Source organism: Anolis carolinensis, chromosome 2 (assembly GCF_035594765.1).
Source record: "Anolis carolinensis isolate JA03-04 chromosome 2, rAnoCar3.1.pri, whole genome shotgun sequence".
Classification (NCBI taxonomy): Eukaryota; Metazoa; Chordata; class Lepidosauria; order Squamata; family Dactyloidae; genus Anolis; species Anolis carolinensis.
The window spans coordinates 200983584-201003062 of NC_085842.1; the positions used below are offsets into that span (position 1 = coordinate 200983584).

General features: G+C 40.7%; 1 protein-coding gene across 5 annotated transcripts in view; it reads left to right on the forward strand.

The window, feature by feature from the left end:
- The window catches only part of LOC100562246 (neuronal acetylcholine receptor subunit alpha-7), a 208657-nt gene that overhangs the window by 104619 nt on the left and 84559 nt on the right, over positions 1–19479 (forward strand). Inside the window, exon 1 of one of the 5 annotated variants that reach the window (XM_008118702.3) lies at positions 5477–5562. The exons of the other annotated variants lie outside the window; for them this stretch is intronic. The gene's annotated coding sequence lies outside the window, so the exon portion shown is untranslated. Of the gene's footprint in view, positions 1–5476; positions 5563–19479 lie in introns of those variants that run through there. 5 annotated transcript variants of the gene reach the window in all.

Sequence of the window (19479 nt, forward strand, 5' to 3'; positions counted from 1 at the left end):
CAACCAAACATAATTTAACATAATGAGTATTAACACATGAGATCCAATTTCCAAGAAGGATATATCTTAGGGACTAAAGTATAGGATGATCACCCCCCCCCCCCATATATTCAGCAGATTGAGATCAGTGATAAATGATTGTATTAAACCTCTAAAATGGTTTCTGCCCTAGCCATTTCTATTAAAGGATTTAATACCTCATTTAAAACAATATCATAAATCAAAATTGGATGCTATCTTTTGTATTTGTTTACTGTGCAGCTGCTGAAAGGCTATCAGCAGTGGGGGCATAGGCAATAACCAGCTAGGCATGTTTAAAAATATCAAAGTTGGAAGTTCCAACTCCACATAAAAAGAAAACAAAGCTACATTTCTACTCCTGTGGTGCCTCCCTCTCTTTCTTATCTACAGCCACTGTATACCTATGAGAGTAGATCTGTCTATTTCTTTTTCTTTTTTCCCCTTTTATAAACCAAGTTTGGAAAAGGTTTTATTTGCCAAAAAGGAAACTCTGGGAGGGTTCCGCGCCTGCACTTGGGGGCTTAGCCGCTGCTCTGCCAGCCTCTTGTCTCTCTCTTCAGCAATGGTGAGGTGGATGCCCTTCCCGCGGGGCAGGGAGGTCCATGGCTTGTTGCTCTTTCCAATGACAAAGATGTTGGACAGCCGCGTGCAAAGCTGTTGCCGTTGGCATCCTTCATGTGGACCACATCAAAGGAGCCAGGGTGCCGCTCCCGGGTGGTGATGACCCCAATGTGGCCCAAGTTGGCTCCACCGGCTCCATCACCTCCCCTGCTGGCTTCATGGATGTAATCAGCATTGAGAAGACAGGTGAACACTTCTGCCTGGTGTATGACACCAAGGGCTGCTTTGCAGTTCACCGGATTACGCCGGAAGAGGCCAAGTACAAGCTGTGCAAGGTCAGGAAGATCTTTGTGGGAACCAAGGGCATCCCGCACTTGTCACACATGATGCCCGGACCATCCGCTACCCAGACCCCATCATCAAGGTGAACGACACCATCCAGATCGACCTGGCAAGATTTCATCAAGTTTGACACAGGCAAGCTCTGCATGGTGACTGGTAGATCTGTCTATTTCTGACACGTTTTCATTCCTCAATCTATTGCATTCCATGTCTGCGTTACTGTGTTTTTTTAAAAATATATAAAAACACTATGCATTTAAATATATACCTAACCATTTTGAACATATGTATTTTATAGTACAATGAAATTTCTAAATGGATATTCAGTGTGTGGGTGTGCCTTCAAGTCATCTGTTGAATTATGGTGGCTCCATTAATTTCATACTATTTTCATAGGAAATAAAAATCAGAGATAGTTCAGCCAGCTCCTTCATCTGAAATTTATCCTATAGCACTGGGTATTCATTGGCTGTCTCCTATAAGCACTAATCAGAGCCCTGTTTACCTTTTAAAAACAGGTGGGATTTGGTGCCTTTAAGATATTTAGGCACAGTACATATCCCTTAATAGTACATTTTATCCTAAGATAAAGATTTGCATAGTTTCTTAAACAAAAATAACTTTTCCACAAAATTTAAAGAAGTCTAAAACCCAGTTTAACTGTGTTTCAGTATTCACAATAATCAAGAAGATGTAGATCAGATCAGTAAGTATCACAATTTTAATTCCTCAAGGCATTGAATTTCTGTGCTTTGTAAACTAGACAGGTGAAACGTCCAGTACCTATGAAAAGCTAGTACAGAAAAGGATGATCCTGATTCCCCTCACTTCACCTGTACAAATCAGTACAAAAGAGCTTGGCGTGATGCCACTTGATGGCATAAATTAAGGATAAGAGAAGAAATTCCGAAAACTGAAACCAAGACCCTATCTGAAGCTGGTGGAGTGTAAATGTCCACCAGTGTACAGGCAGTCACCACATTACGAACAAGATAGGTTTTGTATGTTTGTTCCTACATTGAATTTGTATGTAAGTCAGAACAATGACAATTTTTAAAGTGTAACTCCAGGCAAAAAAAAACCAAAACCTTTTTAACCTTTGAATAGCACAGGGAAGGAATAACATCCCTGTGGTGTTTGTTTTGCTGTCTGTATCCCTGTTCAGAAGATTTCACCTCACTTTCTGTTCCTGTGATACTTGGATTGGTGATAAATCTTCAGCTGAGATGCCTTTTCCCCATGATAGTAACTCTTCTAGGAGTCTATTTCCCTTCCTAGGGGAAGATTTCTCTGTCACCTATTGTCTCATCGCTATTCTTAATTATGAGTCATAAGTTAGATGTTTGTCTCAAGGATTTCCTGTACTTACAGTGTTGTCTGGGATGTTGAAGGTAAAGGAAGCCCAGTAAAGGAAGGCCAGTAAAGGGAGAGGGAGAGAGCAACCAGGTGCTTATACAAGGGAGATGGAGGGGTAACTGCAGCTAACCTCTGTGACAACATCACATAGCTTCATATAATCATGCAGTCTGGCAAAACCACTGCAGAAAGAGGTACTAGATGTTTCCTTACACAGTATTAGAAAATGTAACATACCACAAACATTCCAGAGACTGGTGGAAGAAAGGGCCTTTCTCTTTCTAGAGATATACCATGTTTAGGTCACCTGGAATATTGAATCCAATTCTGGATTCAAGAAAGATATTGACATGCTAGAACATGTCCCGAGAACGGTGACCAAATTAATTAAAGGTGTGAAAGCCGGAGTCTATGAGGAGCAGCTTAAAGAGTCAGATATGTTTGGCTTGGAGAAGAGAAGGTTAAGAGATAAGGAGATAGCCATGTTTAAATATTTGAAAGGATGTCACATAGAGGAGGAAGCAAATCTGCTTTCTGCTGCTCCAGAGATGAAGCAACCGATTCAAATTATCAGAAAAGTGTTTCTACCTAAACAATAGGAAAACACCCTGATGGTATGAACTCTTCAACAGTAAGATGTGTTGCCTTGGATTGTGGGTGAGTCTCCTTCTTTGGAGGTTTTTTTTTATACAAAGGCTGTATGGTCATCTGTTGGGCATGCTTTGACCATTTATTCCTGCATGGCAGGGTGTTGCATTGAATGGCCCTTGTGGTCTCTTCCAACTTCCAATTCTGTGATCTCCAAGTGTGAATATTTAAGAAGATACTCCATCCTTCAATTGTGAGGGGATAAAATGAAGGGATGAAGTTGAGTGTGACATGGCCTTCCAAGCAAAATACCCTCTTTGGTTTGACATTCTACAACATGAGGGCAGATTGGTTTAAATCTGTGTTATGCATTAGCATTTCAGGAATAGGGGAGCATCTGTCTATTTCAAAATCTACTATGTGGCATTTTATGCAGAGTTAATAGCTTCATTAAAACTCTTCCACAAGAAGACATTTTTCTGAGGTTTCCAATAATTACAGCATTTGGTTGTACTAAAGATTGTGCATTGCAAGCAGTGAGGTTAAAAGGCTTCATTAGTCTCCCGGACCTCAGTTTGTGCACAGTTCAAAATATCGGCTAGCTTCTAGAAGAGGAGCAGAACTGGTTGAACTGGCAAAAAAAGGAAATATTTTTCCTCATTTCACAGCCCTCTTTCATGCTGACACAATATTGTGTCATTTTAATGAGGCTACTTGAGAACATGATTGCTGCAATATGAAAATGAGATCTTTACTTTTAGGCACAAAAATTTCACTCCTAGAATTTAATGGCACACAAATTATCAGTGAAGGAGAGCCAGCCATAGAGGTAAAGCTGAATGTATAGCGTAAGATATTTTTATATACAATTTTATATTGTGGGCAAATGGCCATCTGGAATAAAGAAATTGTTTGGATCCAGTGATCAGAAGGAGAAAATGCATAATTGCTGTTTAATAATGCAAAACTCCAGTAGCCCGTACCCAGAAAATTTTTTGGGGGTGGGGGTGTTGAAACATTTTTAGCGAATAATGTAGGTCTATAAAACAAAATAATTTAAATTCTATGACTCATTCTATATTTTTATAGACTTAATTAAATGAAATTTATATTTTAGCTACAAAGTTTTAAGTCTAAAAGAACACTGAAAATGATTCTTAATTGGTAATTTAGTGGTTACAAAAGAACACCACAACACTTGTTGAAAACACTTGAAAACTGTGCCAATATACTTTGACAGAAATCAGGCTCTATCGATAAACTTCGGCGGACACTCAAGGGTATAATTTCAGTCAGTCTTTCTTCCTTCTTATGTATGTTTTCAAACATTTAAGAATTGAACATGATCTTTCTTTTGTAGTTGTTGACACTATCAACATTCAAAAAGCTGTCTATCACGTACAAGATATGCTTCTAGTGCATTTGATGGTTTTTCTGCAGTTGTAATCTTTTTCCATTTTCTACACCACAGGTCAAACTTTTCCATCAGTGTGTCAGTATCTTGAAGGCATTCATTGTAAAGTTCTGTGCATTTGTTCAAGTTGGATTTTCAATGGCCACAGTTAGTAGGGGGAACACTTGCAGTTCCAGTACTTCCCTGTGCCTTGTAAACCTTTCTTGAAGCTGATTGCAGAAAAAGATCAGAAGTGAGATGTACACATTTAGCCTATATCCTATTGGTATTGGTGAAGTTGCCTGGATGTTGTTTTTACAAGTCTGTCTTGAACAGATGTGAGAAACCCCAACTTCTCCACCCATAGACTCCACCACTGATCTTGTTGTGTCAAAGATGCTCTGAAATTTTTTCATAAATTCCGTGTGCATCTCCCTGGCATATTCTAAGAGACTGTCAACATGTTGCAGGCTACCAAAAATGTCTGTATCTACTCTTTGTAATATTTTGCTAAACTGAAGGGATGATAGAAGCTTTCTTGGGATGTATATTGTATCTTTCCATCATACAAATGATTTTGGGGGTAAAGCTTGACTATCTTTGCCCCCAACTTCTCCTCCAAACACCACACAGTACTTACAGAGTGCACCTTGTACATGAAATGAGTAGGCTAACTAGGGAAATCTATTGAACCATTTGGGTAGAAATCTTAGATGCCTCTTCATATCCACATGAAATACATATCCTGCCAATGGAGTCCATGGATTTTGCATCAATTGAGCTTTCACTTCGTCATGAGAAGCAATCTTGTTCATACAAAGTTCAAGGTCTAACAATGACACAGCTTCTTGTCTTTGCACTATTCCCATGGTTTCTTTGGCAGAGCTTGGATTAGATGAAGCAGTGATTGACACTGCAATTTCCACAGTTTCCTCCATTTTCACCCACAATCTAGGTGTGCATGTTCTGGGGTCTTCATCTGTACCAGCTGCTGCAATGGTTCTCAATCTGCTGCCTTCTTGGTCTTCAATATTAGGCTTTTTCTTTTTTGCCATGAACTCAAAAACATTCAGTTGCTTTGATAGACATTCAGGCATCTTCTGGAGTCAGGTGGATGAAAGGAAACACTAACAGCAACTAATAGGGCTTTAAAATTATACAGTAGGACAGCTGTGTTTGGAATGGCCACAGCAGCTTTAATGCTTTCCTTTTATACCCCAGTAAGAGGAACAAGAAGGTGGATGTAAGAGAGAGCTCTGAAAGGGAGAAGACCAAGAGAGCAGTGATGTGACCACTTTCAGGTGTTTTTTAAATAATATTTCAAAAACTATTAAAAATAATTACATGGGGTAAAAACAAATGAAACTACATAATACAGATATATAATTTTGTTCAAATTTCACAATTAAAATGTTGATTAGAATTAGAGATATAGCATTTTGAAAGATCTCTTATGCATTTATTTTCATTTTAAACTGGAATATCTAAAAATCAAGATCTATGACCCATATACATTATTACATTTTTTAAAACTATGTAAAATACCTTTAACCTGGTATCTAGTTATTCAAAATATACTTGATTGGTTAGGATAAAGTGTAAACTTCTAGAGCAAGCACAAATTACCATGTTTGTTATATACCTGGAAACATTGTAAATTGTATAAAACCTAAGTTTTTCTTATGAAGTTTAACCTGGGGAATCAGATTCTTATGTCAGTTTTGGAGGATTACACCAGGTTCATGTTGAAAATGTTGATTAAACATCTCCGAGGTCAAAACATGGTCACTTCCACTATGTCGGCTATTGCATGGGGATTTGGTTAACCAGTAAAAAATCATGAGTAACCTGAAAAATTTTGGCGGCGGGGAGGTGGGTTGAACCCTTGGCTATGGCCTTGCCTGGAAGCATAGCCAAATGATGAATTCCTGGAGTTCCATTCCAATGGCATCTGGAGGGCCCCACAATTCCCACTGACTTAAAAGGAGACTAGAACTTAGGAAAGTTACTTTTTGGGAAAGGTAGTTGCAGTAGTAAGCTCTAGTTTGTGCTGATGTCTGGGCGATTCTGAGAAAAGTATCTTACAATCAACTTTTCTGGGCTTTGCAGTATTCTTCACAGTGCTGAACCAGAAAGGAATGGGAATTGAATTACAGTTTGGGGGAAAGGAACAGGTTGCAAAGTGTAAATGGCAGTTAGCCATCATTGAGAATTAGCTTGTAAATATTTTCACACATGATTTTTTGCAAATGGAAGAAAATGTGTGCCAGTGGATTCACTGTTGTCATATAGTATTATTTCATGTAGTCATAACAGCTTTGCCCCTAGTGAAAGGGCATCTTTGGGTGTAGCTCCAGGTCTGGTTGAAAGTAATCCATTTGCTTTATTTGTCAAGACACAAAATATCTTTACTTGGGTTCTTGATTGTATTCAATACGACACTAAGATTTCAAAGGCCAGTGAAGCAGCAAACTCATCCAAATATGTTGTAATATACAATGGTCAGCACATTATGCCCCATATAACATCTGGATTCACAAGATAAAACCATAATCCTTATAGTACATCCTGTACAAATCTTTCCTGACCAGTTAACTTCCACTGTGTAAGCTTGACCATCAAGATTGAAACACACAGGAAACATGATACCAAAAGCTACAATAATGAAAGGATTAACCCATCCAGTACGTATTTTTCATTTATAAAGTATTAATGGAAAACGGCTATAAAAAGATAAAAGGAGCTGCTGTGTTGTGTGGGAGGGATGGTGACGAGAATGCCCTTCCTTTGTCTGTAACTGTGTATTTTATCCTCTTGTAATATAGCTAAGTTGTTTTACAGAAAGAGGGACATCATGCGTAGCTTCAATGACAGCAGCAAAAACACTGTTTTCACTTTTCTCACTGTCAGGTTTTCCCCACACAAACCTCTTGAAAGCTAGGAGGTTTCTAGCTGGTTTTCTTTTGTGTGAAAAATAGATGAGTTAAATGGTCCCTTGCGGCAAAAATATTTGCTCAGATAGAAGGCTGCCCCTATGCATTGTTTACCCTATTCAGGACTTTCACTTTTGGTTCTTTTGATCTGCCTCTTGTGGATGCAGGTGGTTTGGTCCACTCTCTTTCTCTGATGTGGCTGGAATAACTACTGATACAGTTAGGTAGCAGAATTGCTCATTCACAGAGGAGGCTGCTCATTGGATCTCTGCATGTGTTATTACTGATCTGAAGCTATGCCCAGAATACTGACACAGGTTGTGCGTATGTTTGCAAATAATTTTCTGCTGCAATCACACTCGAGTTTTGTATTCACCTAATTAAGGAATGTTCATTGTAGACCTCTAAATGCTTGAAAGCTACAACTTCCATCAGTCTAAGCTAATATAGGCAATAATGAGGCATTATGGGAAATGAAGTCAAACACACATCTGGATAGCCACAGTTCTAGTTCAATATTATCTAGGACAGTGGTTCTCAACTTTCCTCATGGTGACTCCCAACCATAACATTATTTTCGTTGCTTCTTCATAACTGTCATTTTTCTACTGTTATGAATCGTAAACATCTGATCTGCAGGATGTACAGTAAAGTCTCGCTTATATGTCATAAACTGACAGGCAGAATGATGGATAAGCGAAACTGACGGATAACAGAGTGAGTGCTCGCTCACCCACCCTCCCTCCCTCGCTCACTTACCAGGCCGGATCCCAGGAGCAGCGATGGCAGCACCGGGACCTGAAGGGGTGAGTGAGAGAGCGAGCGAGGGAGGGCCTTTGCTGCCCTCCTTCGCTCGCCGGGGCCCGGCCTGGTGAAAGAGCAAGCGAGCTAGTGAGGGGAGGGTCTTTGCCGCCCTCCTTCACTTGCCCGCCCTCTGTCCCTCGCTCACTCACCCGGCTGGGTTCCGGCAGCACTGGGAGCCAGTGGGGTGAGTGAGTGAGAGAGAGAGAGAGAGAGAGAGCGTGAGTGGGGGAGGACATTTGCCTCAGATAATATGGAGTGTCAGATAAGCGGGACACTACTGTATTTTCATTCACTGGACCAAATTTAGCACAAATACCCGATACGCCCAAATCTGAATACTGGTGGGGGGGGGGGGATTGATTTTGTCATTTCGGAGTTGTAATTGCTGGGATTTATAGTTCACCTACAATCAAAGAGCATTCTGAACTCCACCAACGATGGAACTGAACCAAGCTTGGCACACAGAACCCCCATGACCTACAGAAAATACTGCAAGGGTTTGGTGGGCATTGCCCTTGAGTTTTGGAGTTGTAGTTTACCTACATCCAGAGAGCACTGTGGACTCAAACAATGATGGATCTGGACCAAACATGGCACCAATTCTCAATATGCCTAAATGTGAACACTGGTGAAGTTTGGGAAAAATAGAATGTGACATTTGGGAGTTGTAGTTGCTGGGATTTGTAGATCACCTACAATCAAAGATCCCCTTGAACCTCACCAATGATAGAATTGGGCCAAACTTCCCACACAGAATCCCTATGACAACAGAAAATACCGGAGGGATTTGGGAGGAATTGAGAGTGATTTAGGGGAGATGTAGTTCTCCTACTCCGGAGAGCACTGTGAATTAATGTGTTTTCTGATCGTCTTTGGTGGCCCCTCTGACACCCCCTTGTGACCCCCTATGGGTCCCGACCCCCAGGGTGAGAAATGCTGATCTAGGACTTTGGGCACTAGTTTTTCTTTTTTTGTGCTGCTTGGCATTATTTTCACTGGACAAATGAGAACACGGTACAGGATCTTCTGCATATGCCAGATCACTGAACTCTTTCCCCTGCGTATATATGTGCTTTTAATGCCCCAGGAAACATTTGTCACATGGTATGTCATAAGCACCTTAGTATTCTGTGCAGCAAGCAGTTACAGACATTTCATAAATTGTTACATTGCAGATTGCAAGGACTTGGGGATATTGGAGTGTGTCTCTTAAATCATGTGATGTGTAGTCACTTGGGGCAATTTGTGCCAGCCATAGTTATAGTTTTAGAAGATGGATAGGAAAGAAACTATCTTAGTCAGCTATAACATTAGTCCTCCTAGGTTAGTATTATTGATAGTTTTATCTAGGTTTCAACTGTACTGAAATGTAGCCAGTTTTGAAATGAAAGCAGTATATAAAGACAGATGTTGATGTTGATAATGATTGTTGCTTAGCAGCAGTACTCCAAGATATCAGAGAGGGATCTTTCCCAGGTGTATCTGAAGATATCTGGGAAGATTGGGATACAGTGTTTTCAACAGCTGGGGGCATATTGATAGCATTCCCTGTTATTATTTAAGGGATACTGATGTATAGTAAAAGTAAAGGTATTCCCCTGATATTAAGTCCAGTCGTGTCCGACTCTGGGGGTTGGTGTTATCTCCATTTCTAAGCCAAAGAGCTGGCATTGTCCACAGACACCTCCAAGGTCATGTGGCTGGCATGACTGCATGGAGCATCGTTACCTTCCCGCCAGAGCGGTATCTATTGATCTACTCACATTGGCATGTTTTCAAACTGCTAGGTTGGTAAAAGCTGGGGACTAACTGTGGAAACTCATCCCGCTCCCCAGATTCGAACCACCAATGTTTCGACCAGCAAGTTCAGCAGTCAGTGGTTTAACCTGCTGCGCCAACAGGAGCTATACTCATGTATAGTTCTCATATAATGCAATAATTAATTAGCCTCCCTGAAAATATTCCTGCCTCATTTTGATTGCTTTTGAATTTTGATCACTAGAACATATTACATGTATTTGCATGGGTCTAGTTAGTCCCCAAATATCTGTAGCTTTCATGAGACAAAATACACTATAGTCCTGAACAGAGTTTGGAAAAGTAAGGTTTTGTATTACAAATGCCTGAATCTTCTCAGCCATAATGGCTCCCATTGAGACTGCAGAAAAATGTTCAAGGACTGGAAAAGACTTATATGGCCATTTTATCCATTCATAATCGCCATTCTTACATTGACAGATGCTTATCTAGCACCTTTAAAAAAAACTCCAACTGATGGGATTTCACACTTTCCTCTGGCAATTTTCTCTAATTCCCGACTTTGCCTAACTTAAAAAAGTTCTTTTTGATATTTAACCCTTCATCTTGTCCTTCCCTTTCTTTGTCCTTGAGCACACAGAACAATTGCTTACTGTCCTGTTCCTGTTAATCCAATTTGTTTAATTCTTAATCTTCACCCTTATCCTCTCCTCTTGATATTTCCATGTGGTGGAACAATAACAATGAATAATGAATACTTTTAGAAATAACAGCTGGTGCCTCATTCCCTTTATTGCAACACCTGCACATTTTGGTGTGAAATGTACCACTGAATACTTAAGATGACAAGTCACGCTAGGGAAATCAATATACAAGTCACTGGCAGAGTATATGCATAATATTCAGCTGACCATGTTTAGTCACTGAGTTGCTAATGTAGGTTGGCAACCACAGGCTTCCCACTGGGCACCCAAGTAAAATGTTTCAGAAATCCTTCGTAAGAGTTTTGTTCATTTTGAGGATCCACCTGTGAGGTTGTGTCACACTGGTGAGTTCTGTGGTTTGACTAAAAGCTTATTCATTCATGCTTCATTGTACCACTTGATCTTTCACTGTCTTAGTGACTTAGCAGTTGATGACTTGCAGCCAAACGTATAAACAATTTCCAATGAAGAACACTGCATTCAAAAAACATTATGCCTGATTGTGGTTTTCATCCCTTGATGGTGCTTTATGAAAGTCATTGCTTGATGTTGAATATCATGTATGCGTGACTTAGCCCTAAGAGAAGGGGCATGTCCAAATTGGTTTAACAGCTACAGTAGAGTCTTGCTTATCCAACATAAACAGGCCGGCAGAATGTTGGATAAGTGAAAATGTTGGATAATAAGGAGGGATTAAGGAAAAGCCTATTAAACATCAAATTACGTTATGATTTTATAAATTAAGCACCAAACAAATGACAGAAAAATCAGTTCAGTACACAGTAAAATTATGTAACAAATTTAGCACCAAAACATTGCAATGTATTGAAAACATTGACTACAAAACATTGACTACTAAAAAGCAGACTGTGTTGCTTAATACAGAACGTTGGATGAGCGAAGGTTGAATAAGTGAGACTCTACTGTGTTCTTTTTTCCATGCAATTGGCTTGTGAGCTGCAGTACAAGCTAGGGGATAAATATGGATAATCCATTGAATGAATGTAGAAGAGGCTGCTTACATGATGGGGTTGTTGTATGTTTCGCCCACATCTATGACGTTGTGAGGATGCTTGCCATAGATATGGGCGAAACGTCAGGAGAGAATACTTCTGGAACATGGCCATACAGCCCGGAAAACATACAACAACCCTATGATCCCGGCCATGAAAGCCTTTGACAACACAATGCTTACATGACGTTTGGTGAATGAGGCCGGTATATCAAGTGCCCTCCCATGCCTTCCAAAATTTCAAAGATGAAAACTGGGACACATGTGGGCGAGCGACATCAGAGTACGGTCAAAACGTTATGGCCAGGCAAAAAGAGGGTGAAATTGATTAAGGGGGAGGAATATACACAACTACTATTTTAAGCAGAGAAATTCTGGAATGTATACACTGAATTTAAGGAAGCCTAAAAAAAATGGAAAACACACACCTGAGCCTACTGTGAAGAGCAAGACCTCCTCCTCTCCCTTCTGCTGAGTCAATTGAGTACAAACTGCTTTTGTATTTTCAACTCAATTTGCAGAAATTGAAGTAAGCCAAGGACAAAGGAAAGAGGGAGGAGGGAAAACTGGGAGATTTTAAAAGCAGCTGAATGAGTGGCACAGCAAGGGATTACATGGTCTTGTCCCTGCCAAAGTGGAAAAAAATGGAAAGTATGATAGGCCAGATGTTACCTTAAAATCAATCATTTCTCAAAAGTAGTTGATGCTTGGCCCTTCCTATTTTCTGTGTTTTTGGGAAGGAAGAATTTTTGTTTGTTTGCTAAGCCATGAAACCGACTGGGCAACTGACACACTCTAAGCCTTGAAAGAAGCCAATGGCAAATCTCTTCTAAATAAAACCTGCCAAGCAAACCCTATATGTTTGGCTTAGGATTGCCACTCTCTTGTTTGTGGCAATTTAGTCAGCCTGACTTCTGGAAAATTGGATCTAGAAGAGATAAACAAAACAAGCAGTTTGTTCCTTTAGCCATTGCACACAGAGCTCTTGTTTCAACTCAAAAGGATGGTAACGGGGCAAGGGAGGACTGGAGACACCCCAGGTGCTATTTGACTTCCAGCCACAGTAGGAGCAGTCAATTCAGCAGAAAGCCCTGCCCTCACAGTTTGAGAATTTAGGCTTTATCTCGGCACTCATTGTGGGGAGTCCCAGTCCTTCCACCTGCTTGTGATGAGATCAAGACCTCCCTTATAATCACAGCTTGCATTTGTTTAAGTTGTGCAGTTATACAAGTTGGAACTGGGTTGGTTATTTCCAATACAGTTCCTTTCAATCTTGTGTTTTCACTTTAGGGGTATATGTTTTTTGGTTGCAATCATACTAAGGAATTCAAACACTTAAATGGGGAATGGTTTTATATACCTCTCCTTTACACAGTGCGTGCAGGCATGCAATGAGCCAACAATGTGATGTGTCAGCTAAAAAAGCCAGTGGGATTTTGGTCTGTATAAAAAGGAGTATAGTGTCTAGATCCAGGGAAGTCATGCTACCCCTCTATTCTGCCACACCTGGAGTACTGTGTCCAATTCTGGGCACTGCAATTCAAAGGAGATGTTGACAAGCTGAAATGTGTCCAGAGGAGGGCAACTAAAATGATCAAGGGTCTGGAGATTACGAGGAGCGGCTTAAAGAGCTGGACATATTTCGCCTGCAGAAGAGACGGCTGAGAGGAGACATGATGGCCATGTATAAATATGTGAGGGGAAGTCATAGGGGGGAGGGAGCAAGCTTGTTTTCTGCTGCCCTGGAAACTAGGAAGCAGAACAATGGCTTCCATCTACAGGAAAGGAGATTCCACCTGAACATTAGGAAGAACTTCCTCACTGTGAAAGCTGTTCGGCAGTGCAACTCTCTGCCCTGGAGTGTGGTAGAGGCTCCTTCTTTGGAGGCTTTTAAGCAGAGGATGGATGGCCATCTGTTGGATGTGCTTTGAATGTGATTTTCCTCCTCCTTGTTGGGGTTGGACTGAACTGGACCACAAGGTCTCTTCCAACTCTAGGATTCTATAATTCTTTGCTTGTTTCCCACTCATATGCAAGAATATATAATTTCAAAAGTTTTCTCCTCATGTGAAATATTGCCCATTTTTGTTTATTTGTATTGCATCCTGGGACATTTTTGTTTAAAAAGTTGCACAGAACACTTGGATTTTTTTAAAAAAAAAACTTGGTTGTGTACAAAAATCACACCCTTTTAGGATTAAGGACTTTGCCTTTTGAACAAAACCCAGGAAGGCTTTTCACAATAAAGCTTCAAAATACACAGTCTCTTTGAGGCTGACCATTTCATCAACAGGATGCCTTACCATGTGAAGAGGCTCCTTATCAGGGGTGGGGGGAGGTGGAGGGAGAATGTTTTCGAGGAAAATGAAAGCCCCAAAAGCAGAAGTACTCTTGAGAGCTTAAGATTTCATATTGGCCAGGGAAGCCTTCTTAACTTCTCATACTTTTGCCAACAAAAAAACCACTTTAGCTGCCAGCGAGGAAGTATCTTCTACATCAAGGTCCAACATCATCCGGATTCACATTAGTTATGGCTGACTGCCTAGAAGCTGAATGAACAATATTCATTTCCTGTTATAGAAACTATGCTAGCATCAAAGAAGTCTGCCACTCAAAGGATCTATGATATCACATGCTATGTTTTTAGGAAATGGAGTCAGATATGCAAAGTGGAATTGCCAAACATTTTAGACAGATTTAAACAATGGCTTGACTTCTAAATACACTGTAAAGACAAATATCAGATATTGCTAGAATATTTCATGTGTAGAGATGGCAATGTGATGTGGCAAAAATTTCCCTTATGGGACATAAAGTTTGTATTAAATATGTTAACCAGCTATTGGAAACCCTGAAAATGTGCCTTTTCCCCCTAACACTGCACATTTAATTTCTACTGGGAATGGCATTTGCATTCAGAGTTTCAAAGTTAGCAGCATTATCAACTAATGAGAATTTATGCCAATTTTCAGGGGATAAACACTGCACTAACTTACACGAACTCTAGATCACCTTTTGCTCTAAATGCATTTTTTCACATCTCCTCTATATACAATGTTTTATTTGTCTATATTTTGCCCCGGAGCATTTCACTCACTTGAAAAATTGTGTCGTACTTTCAGAGCAATGTGGTTTTATGTAAACAGAACAAAACAGTTAAGATGCAGAGAGGTTATGTTTGTGACATTCAATCTATGAACAGTAGGGATCAAGGCCTCCATACGTTTGGGCGCATTCAACTAGGGCAATGGCCACAAGAGCTTAAACTTTAAGCACTTCATTAGATGATGTGTGCAAGGTTGACGGAAATAAGGAACCATCAACATGCCTAAGGCATACATTCAAAGCTGCAGGAGCAGTCTTTTAGAAAGTGAGTTCTGTAATTGGTAATTTCAACAGAAGCAAGCTGGCTTGTCTATGCTAACCAGACTCACCTGAAATCTTCCACTATCTGTCCCCATTGGGATTTCTGGTCAGTAGCCCGAGTTTTCTTGCCTTGCTCCAACTTTGCCCCACTTTAGGCAAAGTTGGGGGAAGCTCCAGAGTTTACAGGAAATTCTAGGGTATTCTGAGGCTTTGCAACAGTCTGGATAGTTGGATAGGATCTGTTTCGGTCTAATACCCTGCCCAGATGGACACCATCTTCAATCTTACTTTGAGCTGATCAGTGTAGGAAAAGGGAATAGATAGCTTATCCTTGTGTCTTTACAACTTCTTCCCACTGGCTGATCATAAGTGTGTCCTATCCTGACATCTGATGTGACAGGCAGTGGCCAGGAGATCAGTTGGAGCTCAGCAGGGTATGGTGGCAGTGACACAGAGAACCGGGTGACAGCCCAGTGGTGCTGATGTGGTCCCCACTTGTCTGGACACTGACTCCAGATGTGGCAAATATAATAATAATAATAATAATAATAATAATAATAATAATAATAATAATAAAACTTTATTTATACCCCGCCACCATCTCCCCGTGGGGACTCGGGGCGGCTCACAATGTTACAAAATATATGCTGGATCTGTAATTACTGTGGGGCAGAATTACACTGGAGTACACCGGACTAGTCTGTAATGACTTTGGTACATCTCAAAGAACAGCAGATTCCTCCTCTAGTCTATCCAGGCAATGAGATATTGGGGTGTTGTCGAAGGCTTTCATGGCTGGAATCACAGGGTTGTTGTGTGTTTTCCAGGCTGTATGGCCATGTTCCAGAAGCATTCTCTCTTGACATTTTGCCCACATCTATGGTAGGCATCCTTAGAGGTTGTGAGGTATATACCAGATATTGGGGTGTTTGTGCCTTCAAATGACTTATTTATACAGCAACCCTACAAATCTCATGGATTTTTCTTAAGCAATGAATATCCAGTGGTTTTACCAGTTTCTTCCTCTAAAACTCAACCTGTATAGCACCTGGCATTCATTGCTGGTCTCCTGTCCAAGTACTGACTAGTGTTGACCTTACTTAGTTTCAGAGGTCAGACAGAATTTGGTGTTTTTAGGGTATTTTGGCCATGATATGTTGGTACTCAGCATACTTTGTCTTTATTGGATATACAGAGGAGCATTCTACTCCCATCCTGGGTGATGGCTTCTATGAGGTTGGGGATGGTGAAAGAGTACCATATTTGTGTCTATTTTGTGTCTGATTTTTCTGTGCAACTGAGTCTGATGATCTGATTACATAGCAAAAATGAAGATGGTAGAGTGAGAATCAATGACTTAAATGGTAGACAAAATTAACTGTGTGTCTGCTTTGATTGCTTGCTTGCGTGGCATGAAATTCTCGACAGTATTTTTATATAATCCTAGCCCTCTTTACAAGTGATTATTCTTTCCTATAAGACAGATTAATCGTTTGTGTGTTCACTGAGACGTTACCTAGGGACTAACTGATTTTGCTAGCTTGCAGGGTCAACAAGAGGACATAATCTTCTATGATCTGTCTCTCTCTTTTTTAGATAAGGTTGCATGAGATGTAGCATGCAACCAGAGAGGTGTATCCTTATATGACTTGCACGGCAAACAGGATGGCACCTAAGAACTTGACAACTACAGTCAAATTGAAGATTTCACCAGATGTTTAGGTTTGACAATTGACCAGGAAAACAATTGGTTTGCTCTTGTGGCTTTAATCTTGATGCACAGGTGTCAGAGGGTGAAATATTTTACAGCATGGAAAGCAACGTCATGAGCTGCTTATGTTCTTCCCTAAAACTGCTGTTTGAATCAGAGCTAGGAAAAGTTACTTTCTGGAATCAAAAGCACAGAATTCTCCAGCTAGCATCACCAAAAGCGATGGATTTCAGGTGATTCCCTTGAATGTCAGACCTTAAGCATGAAACTAATATTCTAGACATCTCTAAATATGAATGCATATTAGAGGAGACAAAGTATAGTGTTATTCAGTATTGTACATATATGAAACATGGAATGTTAAGGGTGAGTGGCCTTTGACTGGAAGTTTGGATGTGCATTTAACTAATATGTATGTTAAGTCACTTAAAGAGTAGGGCTAGAGAAGGGACAACAGGTTTAGTGAGAATTACATTACTGTATACAGAATCATAGAATCATAGAGTTGGAAGATACCTTGTGGGCCATCCAGTCCAACTTGGTGCCAAGAAGCAGGAAAATCATATTCAAAGCACCCCTGACAGATGGCCATCCAGCCCCTGTTTAAAAGCCTCCAAAGGAGGAGCCTCCACCACACTCCAGGGCAGAGAGTTCTCAAGGTCTTCCTAATGTTCAGGTGGAATCTCCTCTTCTGTAGTTTGAAGCTGTTGTTACGTGTCCTAGTCTCCAGGGCAGCAGAAAACAAGCTTGCTCCCTCTTCTCTATGACTTCCCCTCACATATTTATACATGGCCAACATGGCTATCATGTCTCCTCTCAGCCTTCTCTTCTGCAGGCTAAACATGTCCAGCTCTTTAAGCTGCTCCTCATAGGGCTTGTTCTTCAGACCCTTGATCATTCTAATTGCCTTCTTCTGGACACATTCCAGCTTGTCAACATCTCCCTTAAATTGTGGTGCCCAGAACTGGACACAGTGTGCTTCCAGGTGTGGTCTGACCAAGGCAGAATAGAGGGATAGCATGACTTCCCTGGATCTAGACACTAGACTCCTATTTGTGCAGGCCAAAATGCCAATATAATCATGCATAAGTGAATAAGTCAAGGGCAGGTTTTGGGAACAAAATTATGGATTTTGAGATGACCTGTGGATAAGTTGGGGATCATTCTATGAATCAGAACAAAGAGGTCAGCAGTGCCTGGTTGCTACTGCCATTTCCCTGCCCGACATTCAAAAAGTCCAGAACTGGTGGTTTTCCTGGGAATGGCTGCCTTTTGTCATTCTGTTCAGAGAAGGGTATTGTTCCTTTTCTGATAAAACTTGATTTTTTAAAACTAAAGTTTCTAGACTTTAGGGCAGTTAATTCTGGATATGAGTCTATTTGTGATAGAGAGGTATTAGAACATGTAGGCAGTTAATATGTTCCAAAATCAGTTGATCATAGAATTGCTTGGGTATGTTTGAAGAAGGCTGTTAGAAATAAATATAAAAATAACTAACAATTAAGCTGCAACATTTTATTAAAACTGCATGCATTTGAATAAGAAGCAGTCATGAACATACCTTTTTGGGTTGCTACACTGAGATTAGGTCAGACATGGTGATGTCTGTGGTATCAGCAGATTGTGGCTGTTATCTCAGGTGGAGCATGGGGAGTGTGAAAAGCAATCCACACAAAATAATCATAAAGGTGAGTGTTAACAAGCAGTACTGCTGCTCAATAAAACAGGTATTCACAGGCGGTGGCAGTAGTTTAGATAATCAGAAAAGCAGTGTCACAAGTGGTGACAGTGCCAGGGCAAGTAGGAGTCCTCACAAATTAACATACCTCCTATGAGAAAAAAAGAAAGAAATATATTCCAACGTGTTGGCCCTTTCTGGAAAATATATGAAGACACAGTCTGTTAAGGATCTGTCTTCTTCATCAGAGTTTAGGTTAAAAAAAATGTAAGTAGCATCAAATTACAAACTAAAGAACATTTCTGAATGTCTTTCGAATCCAAAAACATCTTAACTATAAATGACTAATAAAAAGATTAGGTGAAATAAAGGGTTCAACTGAGCTTACAACTTATCAGCTTGAGAACAAAGAAGGGAGATGGGTTGCTGTGAGTCTTTCGGACTGTATGGCCATGTTCCAGAAACTTTCTCTCCTGACATTTCGCCCACATCTGTGGCAGGCATCCTCAGAAATTGTGAGTGGATAAAAAAGGGCTAGTTTCTCAGGTATCGTGATCTTGCTTAGATACACAAACTATGTTTATGCATTGCAGCAGATAGAGGAACAAATAGCAAAAGCTGAGCTCATCATCATAGCGATCCCTTGTGGCCAAATATGATTGCCTTCCAAGTGTAGAGTCATGGGTCACCCATATAGGGTTAGTAGAGTGGATCCTAAACAGGGCTGCTCAGTCGTGGATACAGCTGCCAAGCTACTCAACTTGGAAGATGCCTGTGTCTACAACTGGTCAACACACAGCCTTCACAGAATGAGGGTCCCATCCAATTGAATGAATTAACCCAATGACCAGTGGCTTCTCATCTGTTGCAGCCTTCTTCTGCCTTCACAGCTATTGTAACATGTACCATGTATCTTCCATGTGTTCTGCCACTGAGGACTTCAGACTGTGCTTGGTCTGGTTCCTGCCCTGTGGCCCTGCTGCCCAGGGAAACTTTCCTGGGAGAACATGACTCCGATGGCTACACCCGCAGGTTCACTGGAACACTCAAGCCCCTCACCATGACAAGGTGACAATCCATTGAGGGGGGACAGCTGAGCTAAAGGACCGGGCTGTGGCGCAGGCTGGAAAGGAAGCCAGCTGCAACAAATCAACAAATCACTCTGACCAAGAGGTCATGAGTTCGAGGCCCTGTGCCTGCGTCTTATCTCTTGTCTCTGTCTCTGTTCTATGTCATGGCATTGAATGTTTGC